Source organism: Apostichopus japonicus, chromosome 4 (genome assembly GCF_037975245.1).
Source record: "Apostichopus japonicus isolate 1M-3 chromosome 4, ASM3797524v1, whole genome shotgun sequence".
In the NCBI taxonomy this organism is placed as follows: domain Eukaryota; kingdom Metazoa; phylum Echinodermata; class Holothuroidea; order Aspidochirotida; family Stichopodidae; genus Apostichopus; species Apostichopus japonicus.
In genome coordinates this window covers 29,352,930-29,378,604 of record NC_092564.1, presented here as the reverse complement: position 1 = coordinate 29,378,604, position 25,675 = coordinate 29,352,930, and the positions used below count along the sequence as shown (strand labels likewise).

Genomic DNA, 25,675 nt, shown 5'->3' with positions numbered 1-25,675 from the left:
CGTGACGTATTTTGGATCGCGGGCTCGAGACCAGGTGGGGCCAGTTTGCTTTTGCCGCGATCTCATACGGTCTCTGGGAACTTTAAGTATTAGAAACGAACATAGATTTATATCAACTGCTGTCGTGGCGCGGTTGGTTGCTCTGTACCTCGAGAGCGTGACGTATTTTGGATCGCGGGCTCGAGACCAGGTGGGGGCAGTTTGCTTTTGCCGGGTTCTTATACGGTCTCTGGAACTTTAAGTATTAGAAACGAACATAGATTTATATCAACTGCTGTCGTGGCGCGGTTGGTTGCTCTGTACCTCGAGAGCGTGACGTATTTTGGATCGCGGGCTCGAGACCAGGTGGGGGCAGTTTGATTTTGCCGCGATTTTATACGGTCTCTGGAACTTTAAGTATTAGAAACGAACATAGATTTATATCAACTGCTGTCGTGGCGCGGTTGGTTGCTCTGTACCTCGAGAGCGTGACGTATTTTGGATCGCGGGCTCGAGACCAGGTGGGGGCAGTTTGCTTTTGCCGCGATCTCATACGGTCTCTGGAACTTTAAGTATTAGAAACGAACATAGATTTATATCAACTGCTGTCGTGGCGCGGTTGGTTGCTCTGTACCTCGAGAGCGTGACGTATTTTGGATCGCGGGCTCGAGACCAGGTGGGGGCAGTTTGCTTTTGCCGCGATCTTGTACGGTCTCTGGAACTTTAAGTATTAGAAACGAACATAGATTTATATCAACTGCTGTCGTGGCGCGGTTGGTTGCTCTGTACCTCGAGAGCGTGACGTATTTTGGATCGCGGGCTCGAGACCAGGTGGGGGCAGTTTGCTTTTGCCGCGATCTTATACGGTCTCTGGGAACTTTAAGTATTAGAAACGAACATAGATTTATATCAACTGCTGTCGTGGCGCGGTTGGTTGCTCTGTACCTCGAGAGCGTGACGTATTTTGGATCGCGGGCTCGAGACCAGGTGGGGGCAGTTTGCTTTTGCCGCGATCTTATACGGTCTCTGGAAACTTTAAGTATTAGAAACGAACATAGATTTATATCAACTGCTGTCGTGGCGCGGTTGGTTGCTCTGTACCTCGAGAGCGTGACGTATTTTGGATCGCGGGCTCGAGACCAGGTGGGGGCAGTTTGCTTTTGCCGCGATCTTATACGGTTTCTGGGAACTTTAAGTATTAGAAACGAACATAGATTTATATCAACTGCTGTCGTGGCGCGGTTGGTTGCTCTGTACCTCGAGAGCGTGACGTATTTTGGATCGCGGGCTCGAGACCAGGTGGGGGCAGTTTGCTTTTGCCGCGATCTCATACGGTCTCTGGGAACTTTAAGTATTAGAAACGAACATAGATTTATATCAACTGCTGTCGTGGCGCGGTTGGTTGCTCTGTACCTCGAGAGCGTGACGTATTTTGGATCGCGGGCTCGAGACCAGGTGGGGGCAGTTTGCTTTTGCCGCGATCTTGTACGGTCTCTGGAACTTTAAGTATTAGAAACGAACATAGATTTATATCAACTGCTGTCGTGGGGCGGTTGGTTGCTCTGTACCTCGAGAGCGTGACGTATTTTGGATCGCGGGCTCGAGACCAGGTGGTTGCAGTTTGCTTTTGCCGGGTTCTTATACGGTCTCTGGGAACTTTAAGTATTAGAAACGAACATAGATTTATATCAACTGCTGTCGTGGCGCGGTTGGTTGCTCTGTACCTCGAGAGCGTGACGTATTTTGGATCGCGGGCTCGAGACCAGGTGTTGCAGTTTCCTTTTGCCGCGATCTTATACGGTTTCTGGGAACTTTAAGTATTAGAAACGAACATAGATTTATATCAACTGCTGTCGTGGCGCGGTTGGTTGCTCTGTACCTCGAGAGCGTGACGTATTTTGGATCGCGGGCTCGAGACCAGGTGGGGCAGTTTGCTTTTGCCGCGATCTCATACGGTCTCTGGGAACTTTAAGTATTAGAAACGAACATAGATATATATCAACTGCTGTCGTGGCGCGGTTGGTTGCTCTGTACCTCGAGAGCGTGACGTATTTTGGATCGCGGGCTCGAGACCAGTTGGGGGCAGTTTGCTTTTGCCGCGATCTCATACGGTCTCTGGAACTTTAAGTATTAGAAACGAACATAGATTTATATCAACTACTGTCGTGGCGCGGTTGGTTGCTCTGTACCTCGAGAGCGTGAGGTATTTTGGATCGCGGGCTCGAGACCAGGTGGGGGCAGTTTGCTTTTGCCGCGATATGGTACGGTCTCTGGGAACTTTAAGTATTAAAAACGAACATAGATTTATATCAACTGCTGTCGTGGCGCGGTTGGTTGCTCTGTACCTCGAGAGCGTGACGTATTTTGGATCGCGGGCTCGAGACCAGGTGGGGGCAGTTTGCTTTTGCCGCGATCTCATACGGTCTCTGGAACTTTAAGTATTAGAAACGAACATAGATTTATATCAACTGCTGTCGTGGCGCGGTTGGTTGCTCTGTACCTCGAGAGCGTGACGTATTTTGGATCGCGGGCTCGAGACCAGGTGGGGGCAGTTTGCTTTTGCCGCGATCTTATACGGTCTCTGGGAACTTTAAGTATTAGAAACGAACATAGATTTATATCAACTGCTGTCGTGGCGCGGTTGGTTGCTCTGTACCTCGAGAGCGTGACGTATTTTGGATCGCGGGCTCGAGACCAGGTGGGGGCAGTTTGCTTTTGCCGCGATCTTATACGGTCTCTGGAACTTTTAGTATTAGAAACGAACATAGATTTATATCAACTGCTGTCGTGGCGCGGTTGGTTGCTCTGTACCTCGAGAGCGTGACGTATTTTGGATCGCGGGCTCGAGACCAGGTGGGGGCAGTTTGCTTTTGCCGCGATCTCATACGGTCTCTGGAACTTTAAGTATTAGAAACGAACATAGATTTATATCAACTGCTGTCGTGGCGCGGTTGGTTGCTCTGTACCTCGAGAGCGTGACGTATTTTGGATCGCGGGCTCGAGACCAGGTGGGGGCAGTTTGCTTTTGCCGCGATCTTATACGGTCTCTGGAACTTTAAGTATTAGAAACGAACATAGATTTATATCAACTGCTGTCGTGGCGCGGTTGGTTGCTCTGTACCTCGAGAGCGTGACGTATTTTGGATCGCGGGCTCGAGACCAGGTGGTGGCAGTTTGCTTTTGCCGCGATTTTATACGGTCTCTGGAACTTTAAGTATTAGAAACGAACATAGATTTATATCAACTGCTGTCGTGGCGCGGTTGGTTGCTCTGTACCTCGAGAGCGTGACGTATTTTGGATCGCGGGCTCGAGACCAGGTGGGGGCAGTTTGCTTTTGCCGCGATCTCATACGGTCTCTGGAACTTTAAGTATTAGAAACGAACATAGATTTATATCAACTGCTGTCGTGGCGCGGTTGGTTGCTCTGTACCTCGAGAGCGTGACGTATTTTGGATCGCGGGCTCGAGACCAGGTGGGGCCAGTTTGCTTTTGCCGCGATCTCATACGGTCTCTGGGAACTTTAAGTATTAGAAACGAACATAGATTTATATCAACTGCTGTCGTGGCGCGGTTGGTTGCTCTGTACCTCGAGCGCGTGACGTATTTTGGATCGCGGGCTCGAGACCAGGTGGGGGCAGTTTGCTTTTGCCGCGATCTTATACGGTCTCTGGAACTTTTAGTATTAGAAACGAACATAGATTTATATCAACTGCTGTCGTGGCGCGGTTGGTTGCTCTGTACCTCGAGAGCGTGACGTATTTTGGATCGCGGGCTCGAGACCAGGTGGGGGCAGTTTGCTTTTGCCGCGATCTCATACGGTCTCTGGAACTTTAAGTATTAGAAACGAACATAGATTTATATCAACTGCTGTCGTGGCGCGGTTGGTTGCTCTGTACCTCGAGAGCGTGACGTATTTTGGATCGCGGGCTCGAGACCAGGTGGGGGCAGTTTGCTTTTGCCGCGATCTTATACGGTCTCTGGAACTTTAAGTATTAGAAACGAACATAGATTTATATCAACTGCTGTCGTGGCGCGGTTGGTTGCTCTGTACCTCGAGAGCGTGACGTATTTTGGATCGCGGGCTCGAGACCAGGTGGGGGCAGTTTGCTTTTGCCGCGATTTTATACGGTCTCTGGAACTTTAAGTATTAGAAACGAACATAGATTTATATCAACTGCTGTCGTGGCGCGGTTGGTTGCTCTGTACCTCGAGAGCGTGACGTATTTTGGATCGCGGGCTCGAGACCAGGTGGGGGCAGTTTGCTTTTGCCGCGATCTCATACGGTCTCTGGAACTTTAAGTATTAGAAACGAACATAGATTTATATCAACTGCTGTCGTGGCGCGGTTGGTTGCTCTGTACCTCGAGAGCGTGACGTATTTTGGATCGCGGGCTCGAGACCAGGTGGGGCCAGTTTGCTTTTGCCGCGATCTCATACGGTCTCTGGGAACTTTAAGTATTAGAAACGAACATAGATTTATATCAACTGCTGTCGTGGCGCGGTTGGTTGCTCTGTACCTCGAGAGCGTGACGTATTTTGGATCGCGGGCTCGAGACCAGGTGGGGGCAGTTTGCTTTTGCCGGGTTCTTATACGGTCTCTGGAACTTTAAGTATTAGAAACGAACATAGATTTATATCAACTGCTGTCGTGGCGCGGTTGGTTGCTCTGTACCTCGAGAGCGTGACGTATTTTGGATCGCGGGCTCGAGACCAGGTGGGGGCAGTTTGATTTTGCCGCGATTTTATACGGTCTCTGGAACTTTAAGTATTAGAAACGAACATAGATTTATATCAACTGCTGTCGTGGCGCGGTTGGTTGCTCTGTACCTCGAGAGCGTGACGTATTTTGGATCGCGGGCTCGAGACCAGGTGGGGGCAGTTTGCTTTTGCCGCGATCTCATACGGTCTCTGGAACTTTAAGTATTAGAAACGAACATAGATTTATATCAACTGCTGTCGTGGCGCGGTTGGTTGCTCTGTACCTCGAGAGCGTGACGTATTTTGGATCGCGGGCTCGAGACCAGGTGGGGGCAGTTTGCTTTTGCCGCGATCTTGTACGGTCTCTGGAACTTTAAGTATTAGAAACGAACATAGATTTATATCAACTGCTGTCGTGGCGCGGTTGGTTGCTCTGTACCTCGAGAGCGTGACGTATTTTGGATCGCGGGCTCGAGACCAGGTGGGGGCAGTTTGCTTTTGCCGCGATCTTATACGGTCTCTGGGAACTTTAAGTATTAGAAACGAACATAGATTTATATCAACTGCTGTCGTGGCGCGGTTGGTTGCTCTGTACCTCGAGAGCGTGACGTATTTTGGATCGCGGGCTCGAGACCAGGTGGGGGCAGTTTGCTTTTGCCGCGATCTTATACGGTCTCTGGAAACTTTAAGTATTAGAAACGAACATAGATTTATATCAACTGCTGTCGTGGCGCGGTTGGTTGCTCTGTACCTCGAGAGCGTGACGTATTTTGGATCGCGGGCTCGAGACCAGGTGGGGGCAGTTTGCTTTTGCCGCGATCTTATACGGTTTCTGGGAACTTTAAGTATTAGAAACGAACATAGATTTATATCAACTGCTGTCGTGGCGCGGTTGGTTGCTCTGTACCTCGAGAGCGTGACGTATTTTGGATCGCGGGCTCGAGACCAGGTGGGGGCAGTTTGCTTTTGCCGCGATCTCATACGGTCTCTGGGAACTTTAAGTATTAGAAACGAACATAGATTTATATCAACTGCTGTCGTGGCGCGGTTGGTTGCTCTGTACCTCGAGAGCGTGACGTATTTTGGATCGCGGGCTCGAGACCAGGTGGGGGCAGTTTGCTTTTGCCGCGATCTTGTACGGTCTCTGGAACTTTAAGTATTAGAAACGAACATAGATTTATATCAACTGCTGTCGTGGCGCGGTTGGTTGCTCTGTACCTCGAGAGCGTGACGTATTTTGGATCGCGGGCTCGAGACCAGGTGGGGGCAGTTTGCTTTTGCCGCGATCTTATACGGTCTCTGGAACTTTAAGTATTAGAAACGAACATAGATTTATATCAACTGCTGTCGTGGCGCGGTTGGTTGCTCTGTACCTCGAGAGCGTGACGTATTTTGGATCGCGGGCTCGAGACCAGGTGGGGGCAGTTTGCTTTTGCCGCGATTTTATACGGTCTCTGGAACTTTAAGTATTAGAAACGAACATAGATTTATATCAACTGCTGTCGTGGCGCGGTTGGTTGCTCTGTACCTCGAGAGCGTGACGTATTTTGGATCGCGGGCTCGAGACCAGGTGGGGGCAGTTTGCTTTTGCCGCGATCTCATACGGTCTCTGGGAACTTTAAGTATTAGAAACGAACATAGATTTATATCAACTGCTGTCGTGGCGCGGTTGGTTGCTCTGTACCTCGAGAGCGTGACGTATTTTGGATCGCGGGCTCGAGACCAGGTGGGGGCAGTTTGCTTTTGCCGCGATCTTGTACGGTCTCTGGAACTTTAAGTATTAGAAACGAACATAGATTTATATCAACTGCTGTCGTGGCGCGGTTGGTTGCTCTGTACCTCGAGAGCGTGACGTATTTTGGATCGCGGGCTCGAGACCAGGTGGGGGCAGTTTGCTTTTGCCGCGATCTTATACGGTCTCTGGAACTTTAAGTATTAGAAACGAACATAGATTTATATCAACTGCTGTCGTGGCGCGGTTGGTTGCTCTGTACCTCGAGAGCGTGACGTATTTTGGATCGCGGGCTCGAGACCAGGTGGGGGCAGTTTGCTTTTGCCGCGATTTTATACGGTCTCTGGAACTTTAAGTATTAGAAACGAACATAGATTTATATCAACTGCTGTCGTGGCGCGGTTGGTTGCTCTGTACCTCGAGAGCGTGACGTATTTTGGATCGCGGGCTCGAGACCAGGTGGGGGCAGTTTGCTTTTGCCGCGATCTCATACGGTCTCTGGAACTTTAAGTATTAGAAACGAACATAGATTTATATCAACTGCTGTCGTGGCGCGGTTGGTTGCTCTGTACCTCGAGAGCGTGACGTATTTTGGATCGCGGGCTCGAGACCAGGTGGGGCCAGTTTGCTTTTGCCGCGATCTCATACGGTCTCTGGGAACTTTAAGTATTAGAAACGAACATAGATTTATATCAACTGCTGTCGTGGCGCGGTTGGTTGCTCTGTACCTCGAGAGCGTGACGTATTTTGGATCGCGGGCTCGAGACCAGGTGGGGGCAGTTTGCTTTTGCCGCGATCTTATACGGTCTCTGGAACTTTAAGTATTAGAAACGAACATAGATTTATATCAACTGCTGTCGTGGCGCGGTTGGTTGCTCTGTACCTCGAGAGCGTGACGTATTTTGGATCGCGGGCTCGAGACCAGGTGGGGGCAGTTTGCTTTTGCCGCGATCTTGTACGGTCTCTGGAACTTTAAGTATTAGAAACGAACATAGATTTATATCAACTGCTGTCGTGGCGCGGTTGGTTGCTCTGTACCTCGAGAGCGTGACGTATTTTGGATCGCGGGCTCGAGACCAGGTGGGGGCAGTTTGCTTTTGCCGCGATTTTATACGGTCTCTGGGAACTTTAAGTATTAGAAACGAACATAGATTTATATCAACTGCTGTCGTGGCGCGGTTGGTTGCTCTGTACCTCGAGAGCGTGACGTATTTTGGATCGCGGGCTCGAGACCAGGTGGGGGCAGTTTGCTTTTGCCGCGATCTTATACGGTCTCTGGAAACTTTAAGTATTAGAAACGAACATAGATTTATATCAACTGCTGTCGTGGCGCGGTTGGTTGCTCTGTACCTCGAGAGCGTGACGTATTTTGGATCGCGGGCTCGAGACCAGGTGGGGGCAGTTTGCTTTTGCCGCGATCTTATACGGTTTCTGGGAACTTTAAGTATTAGAAACGAACATAGATTTATATCAACTGCTGTCGTGGCGCGGTTGGTTGCTCTGTACCTCGAGAGCGTGACGTATTTTGGATCGCGGGCTCGAGACCAGGTGGGGGCAGTTTGCTTTTGCCGCGATCTCATACGGTCTCTGGGAACTTTAAGTATTAGAAACGAACATAGATTTATATCAACTGCTGTCGTGGCGCGGTTGGTTGCTCTGTACCTCGAGAGCGTGACGTATTTTGGATCGCGGGCTCGAGACCAGGTGGGGGCAGTTTGCTTTTGCCGCGATCTTGTACGGTCTCTGGAACTTTAAGTATTAGAAACGAACATAGATTTATATCAACTGCTGTCGTGGCGCGGTTGGTTGCTCTGTACCTCGAGAGCGTGACGTATTTTGGATCGCGGGCTCGAGACCAGGTGGGGGCAGTTTGCTTTTGCCGCGATCTTGTACGGTCTCTGGAACTTTAAGTATTAGAGACGAACATAGATTTATATCAACTGCTGTCGTGGCGCGGTTGGTTGCTCTGTACCTCGAGAGCGTGACGTATTTTGGATCGCGGGCTCGAGACCAGGTGGGGGCAGTTTGCTTTTGGCGCGATTTTATACGGTCTCTGGAACTTTAAGTATTAGAAACGAACATAGATTTATATCAACTGCTGTCGTGGCGCGGTTGGTTGCTCTGTACCTCGAGAGCGTGACGTATTTTGGATCGCGGGCTCGAGACCAGGTGGGGGCAGTTTGCTTTTGCCGCGATCTCATACGGTCTCTGGGAACTTTAAGTATTAGAAACGAACATAGATTTATATCAACGGCTGTCGTGGCGCGGTTGGTTGCTCTGTACCTCGAGAGCGTGACGTATTTTGGATCGCGGGCTCGAGACCAGGTGGGGGCAGTCTGCTTTTGCCGCGATCTGGTACGGTCTCTGGAACTTTAAGTATTAGAAACGAACATAGATTTATATCAACTGCTGTCGTGGCGCGGTTGGTTGCTCTGTACCTCGAGAGCGTGACGTATTTTGGATCGCGGGCTCGAGACCAGGTGGGGGCAGTTTGCTTTTGCCGCGATCTGGTACGGTCTCTGGAACTTTAAGTATTAGAAACGAACATAGATTTATATCAACTGCTGTCGTGGCGCGGTTGGTTGCTCTGTACCTCGAGAGCGTGACGTTTTTTGGATCGCGGGCTCGAGACCAGGTGGGGGCAGTTTGCTTTTTCCGCGATCTCATAACGTCTCTGGAACTTTAAGTATTAGAAACGAACATAGATTTATATCAACTGCTGTCGTGGCGCGGTTGGTTGCTCTGTACCTCGAGAGCGTGACGTATTTTGGATCGCGGGCTCGAGACCAGGTGGGGCAGTTTGCTTTTGCCGCGATCTTGTACGGTCTCTGGAACTTTAAGTATTAGAAACGAACATAGATTTATATCAACTGCTGTCGTGGCGCGGTTGGTTGCTCTGTACCTCGAGAGCGTGACGTTTTTTGGATCGCGGGCTCGAGACCAGGTGGCAGCAGTTTGCTTTTGCCGCGATCTCATAACGTCTCTGGAACTTTAAGTATTAGAAACGAACATAGATTTATATCAACTGCTGTCGTGGCACGGTTGGTTGCTCTGTACCTCGAGAGCGTGACGTATTTTGGATCGCGGGCTCGAGACCAGGTGGGGGCAGTTTGCTTTTGCCGCGATCTCATACGGTCTCTGGGAACTTTAAGTATTAAAAACGAACATAGATTTATATCAACTGCTGTCGTGGCGCGGTTGGTTGCTCTGTACCTCGAGAGCGTGACGTATTTTGGATCGCGGGCTCGAGACCAGGTGGTGGCAGTTTGCTTTTGCCGCGATCTCATACGGTCTCTGGAACTTTAAGTATTAGAAACGAACATAGATTTATATCAACTGCTGTCGTGGCGCGGTTGGTTGCTCTGTACCTCGAGAGCGTGACGTATTTTGGATCGCGGGCTCGAGACCAGGTGGGGGCAGTTTGCTTTTGCCGCGATATGGTACGGTCTCTGGAACTTTAAGTATTAGAAACGAACATAGATTTATATCAACTGCTGTCGTGGCGCGGTTGGTTGCTCTGTACCTCGAGAGCGTGACGTATTTTGGATCGCGGGCTCGAGACCAGGTGGGGGCAGTTTGCTTTTGCCGCGATCTTATACGGTCTCTGGAACTTTAAGTATTAGAAACGAACATAGATTTATATAAACTGCTTTCGTGGCGCGGTTGGTTGCTCTGTACCTCGAGAGCGTGACGTATTTTGGATCGCGGGCTCGAGATCAGGTGGGGGCAGTTTGCTTTTGCCGCGATCTCATACGGTCTCTGGAACTTTAAGTATTAGAAACGAACATAGATTTATATCAACTGCTGTCGTGGCGCGGTTGGTTGCTCTGTACCTCGAGAGCGTGACGTATTTTGGATCGCGGGCTCGAGACCAGGTGGGGCAGTTTGCTTTTGCCGCGATCTCATACGGTCTCTGGGAACTTTAAGTATTAGAAACGAACATAGATTTATATCAACTGCTGTCGTGGCGCGGTTGGTTGCTCTGTACCTCGAGAGCGTGACGTATTTTGGATCGCGGGCTCGAGACCAGTTGGGGGCAGTTTGCTTTTGCCGCGATCTCATACGGTCTCTGGAACTTTAAGTATTAGAAACGAACATAGATTTATATCAACTACTGTCGTGGCGCGGTTGGTTGCTCTGTACCTCGAGAGCGTGAGGTATTTTGGATCCCGGGCTCGAGACCAGGTGGGGGCAGTTTGCTTTTGCCGCGATATGGTACGGTCTCTGGGAACTTTAAGTATTAAAAACGAACATAGATTTATATCAACTGCTGTCGTGGCGCGGTTGGTTGCTCTGTACCTCGAGAGCGTGACGTATTTTGGATCGCGGGCTCGAGACCAGGTGGGGGCAGTTTGCTTTTGCCGCGATCTCATACGGTCTCTGGGAACTTTAAGTATTAGAAACGAACATAGATTTATATCAACTGCTGTCGTGGCGCGGTTGGTTACTCTGTACCTCGAGAGCGTGACGTATTTTGGATCGCGGGCTCGAGACCAGGTGGGGGCAGTTTGCTTTTGCCGCGATCTTATACGGTCTCTGGGAACTTTAAGTATTAAAAACGAACATAGATTTATATCAACTGCTGTCGTGGCGCGGTTGGTTGCTCTGTACCTCGAGAGCGTGACGTATTTTGGATCGCGGGCTCGAGACCAGGTGGGGGCAGTTTGCTTTTGCCGCGATCTCATACGGTCTCTGGAACTTTAAGTATTAGAAACGAACATAGATTTATATCAACTGCTGTCGTGGCGCGGTTGGTTGCTCTGTACCTCGAGAGCGTGACGTATTTTGGATCGCGGGCTCGAGACCAGGTGGGGGCAGTTTGCTTTTGCAGCGATCTTATACGGTCTCGGGAACTTTAAGTATTAGAAACGAACATAGATTTATATCAACTGCTGTCGTGGCGCGGTTGGTTGCTCTGTACCTCGAGAGCGTGACGTATTTTGGATCGCGGGCTCGAGACCAGGTGGGGGCAGTTTGCTTTTGCCGCGATCTTATACGGTCTCTGGAACTTTAAGTATTAGAAACGAACATAGATTTATATCAACTGCAGTCGTGGGGCGGTTGGTTGCTCTGTACCTCGAGAGCGTGACGTATTTTGGATCGCGGGCTCGAGACCAGATGGGGGCAGTTTGCTTTTGCCGGGTTCTTATACGGTCTCTGGGAACTTTAAGTATTAGAAACGAACATAGATTTATATCAACTGCTGTCGTGGGGCGGTTGGTTGCTCTGTACCTCAAGAGCGTGACGTATTTTGGATCGCGGGCTCGAGACCAGGTGGGGGCAGTTTGCTTTTGCCGGGTTCTTATACGGTCTCTGGGAACTTTAAGTATTAGAAACGAACATAGATTTATATCAACTGCTGTCGTGGCGCGGTTGGTTGCTCTGTACCTCGAGAGCGTGACGTATTTTGGATCGCGGGCTCGAGACCAGGTGGGGCAGTTTGCTTTTGCCGCGATCTTATACGGTTTCTGGGAACTTTAAGTATTAGAAACGAACATAGATTTATATCAACTGCTGTCGTGGCGCGGTTGGTTGCTCTGTAACCTCGAGAGCGTGACGTATTTTGGATCGCGGGCTCGAGACCAGGTGGGGGCAGTTTGCTTTTGCCGCGATCTCATACGGTCTCTGGAACTTTAAGTATTAGAAACGAACATAGATTTATATCAACTACTGTCGTGGCGCGGTTGGTTGCTCTGTACCTCGAGAGCGTGACGTATTTTGGATCGCGGGCTCGAGACCAGGTGGGGGCAGTTTGCTTTTGCCGCGATATGGTACGGTCTCTGGGAACTTTAAGTATTAAAAACGAACATAGATTTATATCAACTGCTGTCGTGGCGCGGTTGGTTGCTCTGTACCTCGAGAGCGTGACGTATTTTGGATCGCGGGCTCGAGACCAGGTGGGGGCAGTTTGCTTTTGCCGCGATCTTATACGGTCTCTGGGAACTTTAAGTATTAGAAACGAACATAGATTTATATCAACTGCTGTCGTGGCGCGGTTGGTTGCTCTGTACCTCGAGAGCGTGACGTTTTTTGGATCGCGGGCTCGAGACCAGGTGGGGGCAGTTTGCTTTTGCCGCGATCTCATACGGTCTCTGGAACTTTAAGTATTAGAAACGAACATAGATTTATATCAACTGCTGTCGTGGCGCGGTTGGTTGCTCTGTACCTCGAGAGCGTGACGTATTTTGGATCGCGGGCTCGAGACCAGGTGGGGGCAGTTTGCTTTTGCCGCGATCTTATACGGTCTCTGGAACTTTAAGTATTAGAAACGAACATAGATTTATATCAACTGCTGTCGTGGCGCGGTTGGTTGCTCTGTACCTCGAGAGCGTGACGTATTTTGGATCGCGGGCTCGAGACCAGGTGGGGGCAGTTTGCTTTTGCCGCGATTTGATACGGTCTCTGGAACTTTAAGTATTAGAAACGAACATAGATTTATATCAACTGCTGTCGTGGCGCGGTTGGTTGCTCTGTACCTCGAGAGCGTGACGTATTTTGGATCGCGGGCTCGAGACCAGGTGGGGGCAGTTTGCTTTTGCCGCGATATGGTACGGTCTCTGGGAACTTTAAGTATTAAAAACGAACATAGATTTATATCAACTGCTGTCGTGGCGCGGTTGGTTGCTCTGTACCTCGAGAGCGTGACGTATTTTGGATCGCGGGCTCGAGACCAGGTGGTGGCAGTTTGCTTTTGCCGCGATCTCATACGGTCTCTGGAACTTTAAGTATTAGAAACGAACATAGATTTATATCAACTGCTGTCGTGGCGCGGTTGGTTGCTCTGTACCTCGAGAGCGTGACGTATTTTGGATCGCGGGCTCGAGACCAGGTGGGGGCAGTTTGCTTTTGCCGGGTTCTTATACGGTCTCTGGAACTTTAAGTATTAGAAACGAACATAGATTTATATCAGCTGCTGTCGTGGCGCGGTTGGTTGCTCTGTACCTCGAGAGCGTGACGTATTTTGGATCGCGGGCTCGAGACCAGGTGGGGACAGTTTGATTTTGCCGCGATCTTGTACGGTCTCTGGAACTTTAAGTATTAGAAACGAACATAGATTTATATCAACTGCTGTCGTGGCGCGGTTGGTTGCTCTGTACCTCGAGAGCGTGACGTATTTTGGATCGCGGGCTCGAGACCAGGTGGGGGCAGTTTGCTTTTGCCGCGATCTCATACGGTCTCTGGAATTTTAAGTATTAGAAACGAACATAGATTTATATCAACTGCTGTCGTGGCGCGGTTGGTTGCTCTGTACCTCGAGAGCGTGACGTATTTTGGATCGCGGGCTCGAGACCAGGTGGGGGCAGTTTGCTTTTGCCGCGATCTTATACGGTCTCTGGAAACTTTAAGTATTAGAAACGAACATAGATTTATATCAACTGCTGTCGTGGCGCGGTTGGTTGCTCTGTACCTCGAGAGCGTGACGTATTTTGGATCGCGGGCTCGAGACCAGGTGGGGGCAGTTTGCTTTTGCCGCGATCTCATACGGTCTCTGGGAACTTTAAGTATTAGAAACGAACATAGATTTATATCAACTGCTGTCGTGGCGCGGTTGGTTGCTCTGTACCTCGAGAGCGTGACGTATTTTGGATCGCGGGCTCGAGACCAGGTGGGGGCAGTTTGCTTTTGCCGCGATCTTATACGGTCTCTGGAAACTTTAAGTATTAGAAACGAACATAGATTGATATCAACTGCTGTCGTGGCGCGGTTGGTTGCTCTGTACCTCGAGAGCGTGACGTATTTTGGATCGCGGGCTCGAGACCAGGTGGGGGCAGTTTGCTTTTGCCGCGATCTCATACGGTCTCTGGGAACTTTAAGTATTAGAAACGAACATAGATTTATATCAACTGCTGTCGTGGCGCGGTTGGTTGCTCTGTACCTCGAGAGCGTGACGTATTTTGGATCGCGGGCTCGAGACCAGGTGGGGGCAGTTTGCTTTTGCCGCGATCTCATACGGTCTCTGGGAACTTTAAGTATTAGAAACGAACATAGATTTATATCAACTGCTGTCGTGGCGCGGTTGGTTGCTCTGTACCTCGAGAGCGTGACGTATTTTGGATCGCGGGCTCGAGACCAGGTGGGGGCAGTTTGATTTTGCCGCGATCTCATAACGTCTCTGGAACTTTAAGTATTAGAAACGAACATAGATTTATATCAACTGCTGTCGTGGCGCGGTTGGTTGCTCTGTACCTCGAGAGCGTGACGTATTTTGGATCGCGGGCTCGAGACCAGGTGGGGCAGTTTGCTTTTGCCGCGATCTTGTACGGTCTCTGGAACTTTAAGTATTAGAAACGAACATAGATTTATATCAACTGCTGTCGTGGCGCGGTTGGTTGCTCTGTACCTCGAGAGCGTGACGTTTTTTGGATCGCGGGCTCGAGACCAGGTGGCAGCAGTTTGCTTTTGCCGCGATCTCATAACGTCTCTGGAACTTTAAGTATTAGAAACGAACATAGATTTATATCAACTGCTGTCGTGGCACGGTTGGTTGCTCTGTACCTCGAGAGCGTGACGTATTTTGGATCGCGGGCTCGAGACCAGGTGGGGGCAGTTTGCTTTTGCCGCGATATGGTACGGTCTCTGGGAACTTTAAGTATTAAAAACGAACATAGATTTATATCAACTGCTGTCGTGGCGCGGTTGGTTGCTCTGTACCTCGAGAGCGTGACGTATTTTGGATCGCGGGCTCGAGACCAGGTGGTGGCAGTTTGCTTTTGCCGCGATCTCATACGGTCTCTGGAACTTTAAGTATTAGAAACGAACATAGATTTATATCAACTGCTGTCGTGGCGCGGTTGGTTGCTCTGTACCTCGAGAGCGTGACGTATTTTGGATCGCGGGCTCGAGACCAGGTGGGGGCAGTTTGCTTTTGCCGCGATATGGTACGGTCTCTGGAACTTTAAGTATTAGAAACGAACATAGATTTATATCAACTGCTGTCGTGGCGCGGTTGGTTGCTCTGTACCTCGAGAGCGTGACGTATTTTGGATCGCGGGCTCGAGACCAGGTGGGGGCAGTTTGCTTTTGCCGCGATCTTATACGGTCTCTGGAACTTTAAGTATTAGAAACGAACATAGATTTATATAAACTGCTTTCGTGGCGCGGTTGGTTGCTCTGTACCTCGAGAGCGTGACGTATTTTGGATCGCGGGCTCGAGATCAGGTGGGGGCAGTTTGCTTTTGCCGCGATCTCATACGGTCTCTGGAACTTTAAGTATTAGAAACGAACATAGATTTATATCAACTGCTGTCGTGGCGCGGTTGGTTGCTCTGTACCTCGAGAGCGTGACGTATTTTGGATCGCGGGCTCGAGACCAGGTGGGGCAGTTTGCTTTTGCCGCGATCTCATACGGTCTCTGGGAACTTTAAGTATTAGAAACGAACATAGATTTATATCAACTGCTGTCGTGGCGCGGTTGGTTGCTCTGTACCTCGAGAGCGTGACGTATTTTGGATCGCGGGCTCGAGACCAGTTGGGGGCAGTTTGCTTTTGCCGCGATCTCATACGGTCTCTGGAACTTTAAGTATTAGAAACGAACATAGATTTATATCAACTACTGTCGTGGCGCGGTTGGTTGCTCTGTACCTCGAGAGCGTGAGGTATTTTGGATCCCGGGCTCGAGACCAGGTGGGGGCAGTTTGCTTTTGCCGCGATATGGTACGGTCTCTGGGAACTTTAAGTATTAAAAACGAACATAGATTTATATCAACTGCTGTCGTGGCGCGGTTGGTTGCTCTGTACCTCGAGAGCGTGACGTATTTTGGATCGCGGGCTCGAGACCAGGTGGGGGCAGTTTGCTTTTGCCGCGATCTCATACGGTCTCTGGAACTTTAAGTATTAGAAACGAACATAGATTTATATCAACTGCTGTCGTGGCGCGGTTGGTTACTCTGTACCTCGAGAGCGTGACGTATTTTGGATCGCGGGCTCGAGACCAGGTGGGGGCAGTTTGCTTTTGCCGCGATCTTATACGGTCTCTGGGAACTTTAAGTATTAAAAACGAACATAGATTTATATCAACTGCTGTCGTGGCGCGGTTGGTTGCTCTGTACCTCGAGAGCGTGACGTATTTTGGATCGCGGGCTCGAGACCAGGTGGGGGCAGTTTGCTTTTGCCGCGATCTCATACGGTCTCTGGAACTTTAAGTATTAGAAACGAACATAGATTTATATCAACTGCTGTCGTGGCGCGGTTGGTTGCTCTGTACCTCGAGAGCGTGACGTATTTTGGATCGCGGGCTCGAGACCAGGTGGGGGCAGTTTGCTTTTGCAGCGATCTTATACGGTCTCGGGAACTTTAAGTATTAGAAACGAACATAGATTTATATCAACTGCTGTCGTGGCGCGGTTGGTTGCTCTGTACCTCGAGAGCGTGACGTATTTTGGATCGCGGGCTCGAGACCAGGTGGGGGCAGTTTGCTTTTGCCGCGATCTTATACGGTCTCTGGAACTTTAAGTATTAGAAACGAACATAGATTTATATCAACTGCAGTCGTGGGGCGGTTGGTTGCTCTGTACCTCGAGAGCGTGACGTATTTTGGATCGCGGGCTCGAGACCAGGTGGGGGCAGTTTGCTTTTGCCGGGTTCTTATACGGTCTCTGGGAACTTTAAGTATTAGAAACGAACATAGATTTATATCAACTGCTGTCGTGGGGCGGTTGGTTGCTCTGTACCTCAAGAGCGTGACGTATTTTGGATCGCGGGCTCGAGACCAGGTGGGGGCAGTTTGCTTTTGCCGGGTTCTTATACGGTCTCTGGGAACTTTAAGTATTAGAAACGAACATAGATTTATATCAACTGCTGTCGTGGCGCGGTTGGTTGCTCTGTACCTCGAGAGCGTGACGTATTTTGGATCGCGGGCTCGAGACCAGGTGGGGCAGTTTGCTTTTGCCGCGATCTTATACGGTTTCTGGGAACTTTAAGTATTAGAAACGAACATAGATTTATATCAACTCCTGTCGTGGCGCGGTTGGTTGCTCTGTAACCTCGAGAGCGTGACGTATTTTGGATCGCGGGCTCGAGACCAGGTGGGGGCAGTTTGCTTTTGCCGCGATCTCATACGGTCTCTGGAACTTTAAGTATTAGAAACGAACATAGATTTATATCAACTACTGTCGTGGCGCGGTTGGTTGCTCTGTACCTCGAGAGCGTGACGTATTTTGGATCGCGGGCTCGAGACCAGGTGGGGGCAGTTTGCTTTTGCCGCGATATGGTACGGTCTCTGGGAACTTTAAGTATTAAAAACGAACATAGATTTATATCAACTGCTGTCGTGGCGCGGTTGGTTGCTCTGTACCTCGAGAGCGTGACGTATTTTGGATCGCGGGCTCGAGACCAGGTGGGGGCAGTTTGCTTTTGCCGCGATCTTATACGGTCTCTGGGAACTTTAAGTATTAGAAACGAACATAGATTTATATCAACTGCTGTCGTGGCGCGGTTGGTTGCTCTGTACCTCGAGAGCGTGACGTTTTTTGGATCGCGGGCTCGAGACCAGGTGGGGGCAGTTTGCTTTTGCCGCGATCTCATACGGTCTCTGGAACTTTAAGTATTAGAAACGAACATAGATTTATATCAACTGCTGTCGTGGCGCGGTTGGTTGCTCTGTACCTCGAGAGCGTGACGTATTTTGGATCGCGGGCTCGAGACCAGGTGGGGGCAGTTTGCTTTTGCCGCGATCTTATACGGTCTCTGGAACTTTAAGTATTAGAAACGAACATAGATTTATATCAACTGCTGTCGTGGCGCGGTTGGTTGCTCTGTACCTCGAGAGCGTGACGTATTTTGGATCGCGGGCTCGAGACCAGGTGGGGGCAGTTTGCTTTTGCCGCGATTTGATACGGTCTCTGGAACTTTAAGTATTAGAAACGAACATAGATTTATATCAACTGCTGTCGTGGCGCGGTTGGTTGCTCTGTACCTCGAGAGCGTGACGTATTTTGGATCGCGGGCTCGAGACCAGGTGGGGGCAGTTTGCTTTTGCCGCGATATGGTACGGTCTCTGGGAACTTTAAGTATTAAAAACGAACATAGATTTATATCAACTGCTGTCGTGGCGCGGTTGGTTGCTCTGTACCTCGAGAGCGTGACGTATTTTGGATCGCGGGCTCGAGACCAGGTGGTGGCAGTTTGCTTTTGCCGCGATCTCATACGGTCTCTGGAACTTTAAGTATTAGAAACGAACATAGATTTATATCAACTGCTGTCGTGGCGCGGTTGGTTGCTCTGTACCTCGAGAGCGTGACGTATTTTGGATCGCGGGCTCGAGACCAGGTGGGGGCAGTTTGCTTTTGCCGGGTTCTTATACGGTCTCTGGAACTTTAAGTATTAGAAACGAACATAGATTTATATCAGCTGCTGTCGTGGCGCGGTTGGTTGCTCTGTACCTCGAGAGCGTGACGTATTTTGGATCGCGGGCTCGAGACCAGGTGGGGACAGTTTGATTTTGCCGCGATCTTGTACGGTCTCTGGAACTTTAAGTATTAGAAACGAACATAGATTTATATCAACTGCTGTCGTGGCGCGGTTGGTTGCTCTGTACCTCGAGAGCGTGACGTATTTTGGATCGCGGGCTCGAGACCAGGTGGGGGCAGTTTGCTTTTGCCGCGATCTCATACGGTCTCTGGAATTTTAAGTATTAGAAACGAACATAGATTTATATCAACTGCTGTCGTGGCGCGGTTGGTTGCTCTGTACCTCGAGAGCGTGACGTATTTTGGATCGCGGGCTCGAGACCAGGTGGGGGCAGTTTGCTTTTGCCGCGATCTTATACGGTCTCTGGAAACTTTAAGTATTAGAAACGAACATAGATTTATATCAACTGCTGTCGTGGCGCGGTTGGTTGCTCTGTACCTCGAGAGCGTGACGTATTTTGGATCGCGGGCTCGAGACCAGGTGGGGGCAGTTTGCTTTTGCCGCGATCTCATACGGTCTCTGGGAACTTTAAGTATTAGAAACGAACATAGATTTATATCAACTGCTGTCGTGGCGCGGTTGGTTGCTCTGTACCTCGAGAGCGTGACGTATTTTGGATCGCGGGCTCGAGACCAGGTGGGGGCAGTTTGCTTTTGCCGCGATCTTATACGGTCTCTGGAAACTTTAAGTATTAGAAACGAACATAGATTGATATCAACTGCTGTCGTGGCGCGGTTGGTTGCTCTGTACCTCGAGAGCGTGACGTATTTTGGATCGCGGGCTCGAGACCAGGTGGGGGCAGTTTGCTTTTGCCGCGATCTCATACGGTCTCTGGGAACTTTAAGTATTAGAAACGAACATAGATTTATATCAACTGCTGTCGTGGCGCGGTTGGTTGCTCTGTACCTCGAGAGCGTGACGTATTTTGGATCGCGGGCTCGAGACCAGGTGGGGGCAGTTTGCTTTTGCCGCGATCTCATACGGTCTCTGGGAACTTTAAGTATTAGAAACGAACATAGATTTATATCAACTGCTGTCGTGGCGCGGTTGGTTGCTCTGTACCTCGAGAGCGTGACGTATTTTGGATCGCGGGCTCGAGACCAGGTGGGGGCAGTTTGATTTTGCCGCGATATGGTACGGTCTCTGGAACTTTAAGTATTAGAAACGAACATAGATTTATATCAACTGCTGTCGTGGCGCGGTTGGTTGCTCTGTACCTCGAGAGCGTGACGTATTTTGGATCGCGGGCTCGAGACCAGGTGGGGGCAGTTTGCTTTTGCCGCGATATGGTACGGTCTCTGGAACTTTAAGTATTAGAAACGAACATAGATTTATATCAACTGCTGTCGTGGCGCGGTTGGTTGCTCTGTACCTCGAGAGCGTGACGTATTTTGGATCGCGGGCTCGAGACCAGGTGGGGGCAGTTTGCTTTTGCCGCGATCTTATACGGTCTCTGGAAACTTTAAGTATTAGAAACGAACATAGATTTATATCAACTGCTGTCGTGGCGCGGTTGGTTGCTCTGTACCTCGAGAGCGTGACGTATTTTGGATCGCGGGCTCGAGACCAGGTGGGGGCAGTTTGCTTTTGCCGCGATCTTATACGGTCTCTGGAAACTTTAAGTATTAGAAACGAACATAGATTTATATCAACTGCTGTCGTGGCGCGGTTGGTTGCTCTGTACCTCGAGAGCGTGACGTATTTTGGATCGCGGGCTCGAGACCAGGTGGGGGCAGTTTGCTTTTGCCGCGATCTTGTACGGTCTCTGGGAACTTTAAGTATTAGAAACGAACATAGATTTATATCAACTGCTGTCGTGGCGCGGTTGGTTGCTCTGTACCTCGAGAGCGTGACGTATTTTGGATCGCGGGCTCGAGACCAGGTGGGGGCAGTTTGCTTTTGCCGCGATCTCATACGGTCTCTGGGAACTTTAAGTATTAGAAACGAACATAGATTTATATCAACTGCTGTCGTGGCGCGGTTGGTTGCTCTGTACCTCGAGAGCGTGACGTATTTTGGATCGCGGGCTCGAGACCAGGTGGGGGCAGTTTGCTTTTGCCGCGATCTTGTACGGTCTCTGGAACTTTAAGTATTAGAAACGAACATAGATTTATATCAACTGCTGTCGTGGCGCGGTTGGTTGCTCTGTACCTCGAGAGCGTGACGTATTTTGGATCGCGGGCTCGAGACCAGGTGGGGGCAGTTTGCTTTTGCCGCGATCTAGCCCAGGAGAAAATTCCTGTTAATACCTGTTACAATTTCAATTGGTTTTAACCGGAACCAACAGGGACTTACAGGTACCTGTTAACGACAACTGGTTTTAACAGGTATTGTGACCAAAACCAGTTTATAACAGTTAATTGCCTGTTGCAACAGGTAAATTACCTGTAAGCTGTAACAGGTACCAATTGGTTTTAACAGGTACCTGTTAAACCAGTTGCTTTCAACAGGTAAAATACCTGTTGAAAACAACTGGTTTAGCAGGTACCTGTTGAAAACAACTGGTTTAACAGGTAACTGTTGAAAACAACTAGTTAAACAGGTACCTGTTGAAAACAACTGGTTTAACAGGTACCTGTTGAAAACAACTGGTTTAACAGGTACCTGTTGAAAACAACTGGTTTAACAGGTACCTGTTGAAAACAACTGGTTTAACAGGTACCTGTTGAAAACAACTGGTTTAACAGGTACCTGTTACACCAGTTGAATTCAACATGTACCAGTTGGTTCAAATTTCTGTCTCCACTTTAAGGCACATAATGGTGGATCACCGTTGTCAGGGAAGGTTTATGAGGGGAGGGGGGCTTGAAAATTTTTGTTTCTCAAAAAGGGCTTATATGCAAAATAATGCAATTATTTCCTCTTTTTTTGCTCCCTTCGTTTTTTCACCGTCGGACATCACGTCCCCAAAATTTTTTGTGGAGGTACTCTTTCCCCTGCCCCCCCCCTTCCCCGCCCTCGCTGGCTTTGCCACTGCAAAACATATGTCTGATCACTGAATTGTTTATCCTATTTGGTACATTAAGGTAAAATGAAAAATTCACATATTAAATTTATGAGAGAGTTCTTCCAGATAGTATATGAATACGTAGCATACACATACATCAAAAGATTGAGACGAGCTCGCATCTATATTTAGATCAGTGATTCATAGTCTAAGAAAGTAAGACACATATTGCCAAGTCAAGATCAAGATAAAAATAATTAATGTTTAAATTGTATTATGATTTAATTCTTTCTTATTTACCGTTGTTTTAAATTTTGATATCTATTAATGATATTTGTAATTTTTAATGATATGAAAGTCTCAAATTGGGGCCAAAGACAATTTTTTTAATTTTTTCGATAATCACATTTTGTACGAGGTTGAACTTTGACTTCAACACCATATTCAATTTCGAAACCGAGGAGCAACGGCAACTTGCATTGCACAGCGTAAGCATTGCTTGGCATGGTTTAATACGATCACTCTAAGCAACTTTCAACTGTTAATCACCCAAGAAGATCTATAGAAGAATGGAAGTATTAACCGCCACCATCGGCCTACCTGTTGTTCCTTAAACTTGGAGGTAAAACTAACGTTAATTGTTAGGCCACTGGCACTTGTGACCGTTGTTAGGCTAGCATTTTGCAATACACAAGTGCAATGACAGTGAGTAGCCTAGGTTTTCTATTGAGTACTGCAGTGCATTCTCAACACTAAACTGTGCATTCTAAACACCAATTAACAATGTGTTATGTGTGTATTGGGCTAGATTGAATCTTAATCTTCTAATTTATTTCCAAACAAATGCTGGGACTGAGTTTCAATACTGTAGTTTACTTGAAGCTTAGGTCTACACTCATTTGGTAAAGATTTCTTGAATTTCCCATGTGAATCTAAATGGGTAGGCTATGTGATATTGAATAAAACAAGGCTAGACCTTCAAACTTACTGTTACAGTAGGCTGAACAAATTATGTTGGCTAGTCACCGGTATTATATGCTTAAGTACTACTACTAGTAAGACTAAAAAAACGACTGAAAGACAAACTGACTTAGTGTGACAAAGAACTGTTTCTTCTCTAGGCTAGGTCTAAATAAGACTTGTTAAGTGAGCAAGCAAAATAACAACTTAAAACAATTAGGCCTATAAATAAGTTGGCTCAGTGCATTTGTGTTTCTAAAATCTTGTATTTTTAGATCTTAAAAACAAACAAAGATTTAGCCCATGTTTTATTATCTCTGTAGTCTGGGCATTTGATTCTGGTTGCAATGATGACACTCTGGTTCAAATGTTCAGTTGTATACAGTCTGCTTCAGACTTTGGGAATCCTTTTTTTCAGACTATTGTGGAAGCAAATCTCACATCACTTTGTGGTGACAACTTTATTTCATTTTTTCAAATGATTCATGACTACTGCTGCTTTGCTATTTCCTTTTTCCAGGAAGAATTTAAAAACCAAATATCCAGGTGAGGTTTCCTGTGATGTACGACACCAGTGTGGAGGCAACAACAGAAGAGGAGAACGTATATGGCTTAAAGACATAATGGTGTAAAATGATATTAAGAGTTTATCCAAGAGTCCAAAAAGCAAAGGAACAAGTGCCATAGAGAAAAAAAGATGAAAGGGTGAGTTTAACTATTGTACCCAAATGTGTAATGATATTATTTAGATACTTTTCATAACCTGTTTATATATAATATATAAAAAACAGTCTGGTACATCATTTACGTACAAGCGTCATAAGTTTGGCCATTTTTTTACTGATTTGGGATAATTATAAACATGGTTATTAAGCTTTAAAAAATAACTTGGTGTTATAGTGCAAAGCTAGTAATTGTTTGGTAAAGCTGCTATTCCTGGCTTATAACTTGAGGGACCTTGATTTAAATGTTTACCTCCCAATCTGTTGATATAAAATTTTAATGTTAATGTCTGTTTATGATAATGTGAGTTATCATGTGCTATATCTGTATATATGCTTACAGGTATATCATATTTTCTGTTCACAGGTCAATATTGGTGCAGATTTTGGGCTTCCTGAAGACAAGTGGGAGGCCATTTGTAGTAAACACTCTATGTTCGTGAAGACTTTACTGGTGTTGATTTGGGGTACCAACACTTTGAAAACGAAAGTCGTTGGGAATGCTTGCACACGATTCAACAATGACAGAGATGCAAAAGCGCTGTTGTCTCCCGTGAAGGTTAATGCTATGGAAGGTTAGTCATTATGAAAAGCTTTCAAACAAGTTACCATTTATATTACAAGCTCATGACTTAGTACACAAGTGTACAATATAATTTACTGAATAAGCTGTTTTTCAGGAGTAATTTTTTAACACTGACAGAACTATTTATCAGTAGGATTATGCATTCCAGTATCATGAGTTAACAACTGATATCATTTTAGTTGGTTCTTAATTGCCTTTGAGTTCTGACAGGAAGCCTACAATCAAACTACCATAGTGGTGTAGTTTTTCCAAACAAAAGATTGAGCAAACCCAAATTCTAAACCAAAAGAATGTTCTTGGTTAGACTGTGATTGCTAGTCCATTCAGGTTGGATTCCAACAGAGATAAATATCGTGAGACATTCTAGACCATAGGAAAGTTTGACCTTAACTTTCCATGAAAGCACTCATCTAGCAATGCAAGAGAGTTTGTTAAGTTTTAGGACCACACTGTTACTGTTAATCATGATAAGTCAATTCTTAAGTGTTCATACGCTTTGTTTCTTGCAGCATAATTCGTGGAACGTTTGAAAGAAAGCTGCAGTTTACTGAGGAAGCTGCAAGGTTCAGCAAATACATATCCGAGAAGCTGACGTCAATCGTAAAACAAAGAAGGCCTTAAAACATTAGTATCATATTATTTTTTTCAATGGTTATTGCTTACCATTAAACAGTCTTTAGTTTTATTCAAACTGACAGCATATTGCTGTCACTGACAAGTTAACTTTTCAGAGGAATTTTTCCAGACAGTTCTTTTTTCAAAGTAGGATTAAACCCATATTTATTATTATGTTTTAAACAGTTATTGTTTGCAATTATATGGTATTTAGTTTTTTAATTAAATTCAGGAAATGGAAAGTATGTTGCTGTCAATTACAACTTAAGTTTTCAATGGAGATCTTCTGGACAGTTTTTTCTTGAAAGTGGTTTAACCATGACTATTATAGACTGATGTTGACTTTTACTTGGCAAAGTCATCTTTCCACGTTTGCATTATTTTTTTTAAAGAACTAACATTTCTAGTAATCAGTATGTACAAATGCCATTAAACAGTATTCAGATTTTTATTCAAACTCCAGAATAGACAGTATATTGTCATCACATATGTGTTCAGTATAAATATGCATTACAAATACATGCTTTGTAGGTAAATATTGTTTTTTAAGATCTGATTGGTAGCCAATTTAAGAATGAATTCCTTTCAAAAGGTTACTGTCTGACTAGCTATTATTATTGTCTGCCTAGCATGCAGAATTGCAGACTACATAGTTTGGTAATGCTAACTCTTGAATAACTTTTATCTATTCAGCTGTAACTTTTATTTTGATATAATGATTGATAAAAAATGAACCTTTATATTGTTTTAACAGATAGAGTTTCCTTTCTTAATTGCCACAGCAATACATGAAATCATTGTTTTAATGAACATATTTAGTTGGTATTTCATAATATATGTAAGTTTTTAATGTGTAATATGAAAGCGTTTACTTCAGAAGTTTGCTTTCTTGTTAGACTCCAAATTTATGTTTTCTTTTTCATTGCCCTCAACTTTGCATTATTGTGCAGTACTTTACTTTTGCCATTCATGTTTGATCCATTAACTTGTCTTAACTTTGTTGGAATAAAATGATATTTTCAGATTT

At 47.0% G+C, this 25,675-nt stretch overlaps 1 protein-coding gene and 1 long non-coding RNA gene across 2 annotated transcripts in view; both read left to right on the top strand.

The window, feature by feature from the left end:
- Positions 1-25,675, top strand: part of LOC139967083 (uncharacterized) — a 234,552-nt gene that overhangs the window by 147,393 nt on the left and 61,484 nt on the right. The gene's annotated exons all lie outside the window — the stretch shown is intronic.
- LOC139967079 (uncharacterized) lies at positions 22,107-25,670 on the top strand. Its single transcript, XR_011792849.1, has 4 exons — positions 22,107-22,387; positions 23,246-23,430; positions 23,815-24,022; positions 24,543-25,670. It is a non-coding gene; the product is annotated as an uncharacterized lncRNA (long non-coding RNA).